This window comes from Acanthisitta chloris, unplaced genomic scaffold (assembly GCF_000695815.1).
Source record: "Acanthisitta chloris isolate BGI_N310 unplaced genomic scaffold, ASM69581v1 scaffold23771, whole genome shotgun sequence".
Classification (NCBI taxonomy): Eukaryota; Metazoa; Chordata; class Aves; order Passeriformes; family Acanthisittidae; genus Acanthisitta; species Acanthisitta chloris.
Genome location: NW_008656820.1, coordinates 932 through 6,043, shown reverse-complemented (window position 1 = coordinate 6,043; position 5,112 = coordinate 932).

Here is a 5,112-nt window from a genome sequence, read left to right as displayed (position 1 = left end):
TCCCCCCCCTTGGGACCCACCGGGTCCCTGTAAGCGCATAAGCCCTTCACTAAGGCGGTTAGAGGGGAATAACGAAAAGTGGTAATTAAGGGGGGTAATTTCCCTGCCCCCAAGTAATTAATTACCGGCCCTGATGGCGAGGGGAGGGGTATGCCTGGTGGGGACCCCTCGTGCCTCAGTTTCCCCTCTCGGGGGCCCCCGGGGTGTTGGGCTGGCGCTGCTGACACGGCAGTGGGTGGGGGCCAGGGGGCCGTCCCTCGGGGTTATGCAACCACCGCTAAACCCCCGCGGTGACAGGGCAGCACAATTTGGGATTTGAGGGCTTTAGCCGCTAAACCCCCTGCCCAGCTCAGAGGGGTGGCCACTGTCACCCGGCCCGGGCTGTCCCCATCGACAGGTTCCCGGCCCCGGTGTCCCTCTGGGGGTGTGCTCAGGGCTGTGTGTGCTGTGGAGGTGCACCAGGGCACGGGCACTGGCAGCAGGTCCCTGCTGAAGGCTGGTGGCAGAGACACCACTGGATCTGGGGGCTGGGGGCCACCTCTGCCTGCTGCATAGCTCCATCCCTTCCCTGCCTGCACTGTATCCCCACCATCCTTCCTGCCTCTACATAGCTCCATCCCCATTGCCTGCACCATGGCTCCATCATCCTGCCTGCAGCCTCCTTTCAGCCCCTCTACCTGCAGCATCCCTCCATCCTCACTGTCTGCACCATGGCTCCATATTCCCCTGTATGAAGCACCACTCCATCACCCTTCCTGCTCATACACGGTTCCATCCTTGCTTTCACCATGGGTCCATCCTTTCCTTCACCATGGCTCTAATCCTGCCTGCACCATAGCTCCATCCTTGCATTCACCATGGCTCCATCATTGATGGCTCCATCCTTGCAGGTGGTTCCAACCCTGCCTGCACCATGGCTCCATCCTTCCCTTCACCATTGTTCCAATCCTGCCTGCACCATGGCTCCATCCTTGCCTTCAACATTGCTTGAATCCTGCATGCACTATGACTCCATCCTTGCATTCACTATGGCTCCATCCTTGCCTTCAACATTGTTCCAATCCTGCCTGCACCATGGCTCCATCCTTGCCTTCAACATTGTTCCAATCCTGCCTGCACCATGGCTCCATCCTTGCCTTCAACATTGTTCCAATCCTGCCTGCACCATGGCTCCATCCTTGCCTTCAACATTGCTCCAATCCTGCCTGCACCATGGCTCCATCCTTGCCTGCACCATGGCTCCATGCCCCCTGCCTCCAGCACCCTTCCACCCCGCGGGGTGCCCTGTCCCACCCGCAGCCCGTGTCCCACCCTGGGCCCCCGCACTGACCCAGATCTCTGACAGTCACCATCTGCGGCAGCGCCGCCCTCCTCCCGCGGCAGAATTATGACGCTGGGCTAATGCGGCGGGAGCAAGCTGTCACCTCGCCCTGCCCGGCCCTTAGGTGCCTCCAGACCCTTTCCCCATGGGTGGAACCCTCCCCAGTGCCCGATCTGGGGGTGCTGGAAGCACGTGCCCCCCGGGGTGCCAGCCAACCCATGGGTGATGTGGGGACCGGTGTGCTCTGTGCCAGGGGACACCAGGGAGTGGTCAGCATGGTGATACACGCTGAGTCGGCTAATTTGCCCGTCCCCTCCTCACCATCGGGTAAAAGCCAGCTCCAGAGCAGGGATTTGGGAGGGGGATTAGCCAGGCCAACCATCTGCTGCCAGCCAATCATCAGCACCCCCAGGAAAGCCAATAATTACAAAAATATGGTTTCCCACCCCGTTTCTCCATTACACCCAGCTGGGTGCTGTCCCCAAGGTGGAGCTGCACCTTATCACCTTCCTGGGGATGAGGACCCAGATAGGCACCCTTGGGGCCCTGCCCAGCCTGTTTTTGGGGGGCAAACCGAGCAGGCCTGGTGGCTGAGGGGCCGTGGGCGGCGGGTGGGGGTGAAGGAGCAAACGTTAAAGCCCGCAGCAGGGTCATGACTCGGCTCGGTGACAGACGCTGGGGCAGATGCCACAGGATTACCCAGCCTAAAACCTTGAGATCTGCACCCCTTCCCCCCAGCAGGCAGAGAGCATTTAATTACTAATTTACTAATTACCCAAAGATGCTGGTGATGGGCTTGAGACCTGCGGTCGGGAGCAGCCCCAAGGCTCCAGCTGCCCTAATCCCCCCGGCCGCGGGGAGCTGGCGGATGTGCCCTGGCCAAGGGACAGCTCAGTTGGGGACACTGGGTGACCCAAGGAAGCACCGCTGTCCTGGCAGTCCTGCTTCTGCCAGTGATGGCATGGAGTGGTGGGGAACAAGGAGGGGATGGTGAGAACCAGGAAAAGACAACATGGAGTAAGGGGAGACTGTGGGGATCAAGAGCAGATGATGGGGACAAAGGAGAGGTGATGGGGACCAAGAGGTGACAACAAGGATCAGGAGGGGACGTTGAGGACAAAGCAGAGATGCTAAGGACCAAAAGGAGATTATGGGTACCAGAAGGGAATGGGGAGGACCAAGGAGAGATGGTGGCGACCAGGAGGGGATAATGGAGAGCAGAAGGAGTTGATGGGGGTGGAGGGAAGATGTCAGGGACCAGGAGGTGACAACGAGGATCAGGAGGGGATGATGGGGATGAGGAGATGGTGGAGACCAGGGTGGAATTATTTGGAACCAAGAGGACATGGTGGGGACCAGGAGAGGACAACAAGGATCAGAAAAGCATGATGGGACCAGGAGAAGGTGATGGGAACTGGGAGGAGATGATGAGGACCAGGAGAGAACAATGGGAACCAAGATGTTTTGTTAGTGACCAGGAAACAATGATGGATGATTGAGAACAGGTGGTGATGGCAGGGACGAGGAGGGGATGGTAGAGACAAGGGCAGGATAAAAGACACCACATGAGGATGATGCCCAGGACCAGGAGGGTGTGATGGGGATCAGGAGGGGGAAGTTGGGGGGTGGATGAGGATCAGGAGGGGATAGTGAGAAGGATGGAAGGATAGGGACTGGGAGGGGACAATGGGGACCAGAGGGGGATAGTAGTGGCAAAGAGGGGCCAAGGGAACCTAGAGAGATTATGAGGACCAGGAGATGATAATGGAGAGTGGGAGGGGACACTGAGGACCAGAAGGGTGTGATGAGAACAGAAGGGTACATCAGGACAACAGGGACCAGGAAAAGGTAGTGGAGATCAGGAGGAGACAAGAGCAACCAGAAGATGACACGAAGTTCTGTGAGGGTGGCTGTGGGACTGGAAATGACTGGGAAGGGTTAATGTGGCTGTCTGCGCTGACCCCAGGCCAGGCCAGGCTCAGGTTTCAGCTGTAATTAGCTCTTGTTTATTGGAGGCTCCTTGATAAATGATTCTTTGGATGTTGCCCGATGACAGAGGGTGACAGTCACCCACCGGAGCCCTGCCAAAGCCTTCTCTGAACCCCCAGCACAAGGATTAAAGTTTAATATGACTCTGCAGCTGACCCCAGGCATGCACCGCCCAGGGACATGAGGTTGGGGACAGGCAGGTGCCCATCCCTAGGACACGGGGCTGGGAAAGTGCTGGTGACTCCCAGGGATGAAGGGTTTTGGCACCAAGAGATGATTTGTCACCAGCCTGGTGACCACTGTTTATCAGTGTATTGTGGCACCTTTGGGGTCACCCAAGAGGTTTGTGGATGAAATGTCATACCAGGTTGGGTTTGTCCCCCTGGGACTGGCTCCACATGATGGGCATGGTGCCACGGTGCGGCCGGTCGGTGTGGTCCGGGCACATTCCTGGGTACCGGTAGGGCCATGTGCCAGTGCCAAGAGCCACTGTGTTGTTTGCTGGAGTGGGTTGAAGTCCTGCCCTACAGCCACCTTTGGAGCAGCAGCAGTTTGGGATCCACGGTGGAGTGAGGGGACCTTGGAGGTATCCCCAAGGTGCAGGAGCACAGCACAGCGTGAGTGCCAGGGCTGGCACAATGCCCGAGGCTGCAGCTTGGGTTTCAGCAGAGCAGCATGTCACCACAACTGCTTGGGGATAGAGAGGTCCCCAAGACGGGGGACCATGTCCCCAGCTCTCAGGACATCATGCTTTCCTTCTTGCAGATGAACCTCTTCACCCAGGTAAAAGGGGAGCTGGCAGAGAGAGCATCTGCACTCAGGTGGTCCCAACCCTCTACCATAGCACCCAGCACCCCTGGACTCCATGGCTGGAACCTGCCTAGTGCTGAGTTGGGGGGCAGTGGGGCTAGGTGGTGGCCTGGGAGGCAGCTCTGAGCTGGGGAGAGTTGCTGGCAGGGGTGGATGCCAGCAGGGCTGGGTGCTGGCAGGGAATGGTTTTCAGCAGGGGACAGGTGTCGGCAGTGTCTGGGTCCCTGTCTTGCTCTGCCCCCTCTACCCACAGGTGAGCTCCCTCCTGCAGACCCTGCAAGCCCCGCACAGGCTGTTCCTCCAACCCTGGCACTGGCTGGGCTCCTGGGTGAGTCAGGTGTGGGGATGTTGGCATGGGGACCCCAGCTAGGGGCTCAGACAGTGGGTGGCAGCAGCCCAGGGAAGTGGCTGAGCCATGACACTGCTGTCCTGGGTCTCCTCTCCCCATGCCACAGGGGCTGATGCCCAATGTTTGTCCCTCCAGGTGTACAGCTCCAGGCAGGTAAGTGACAGTGTTCCCACTGTGCCCCTCACCACCTGTCTCACCTTGGCACAACAGGGCTGAATCCTGCATGCCCTGCCTTTCCCTCAACACCCAGCACCTAGAGGAGGTGGTCCCTTCCTGGAGGGTTTCCCATCCATGGAGACCCAAACTGAACCTAAGCCACCAGGGATATAGGATGAGCCAGTGGGCTGGTGATGCTGCTGGTGTCCCCGGGCACCAGTGGCCCTGACACATGGCCACATCCCCAGGCAGTGGCTGGGGCAGTGAGCACCGTGGGGTTCTTCCTCTGTGAGGGGCTGCTGGGCCAGCACTTCGATGTGGTCCCCAACGGGATGGCCGAGCCCCAGCCTGGGGACCTCTTCCTCTTTCCACCGGCCTCAAGGGGCCCTGCCTGGTGGGCTGTCCATGCTGGAGTCTACTGTGGTGACGGGGAGATCATCCACCTGGAAGGTGAGCCCCAGGAGGTTGTCATGGTGCGGGGTGTCAC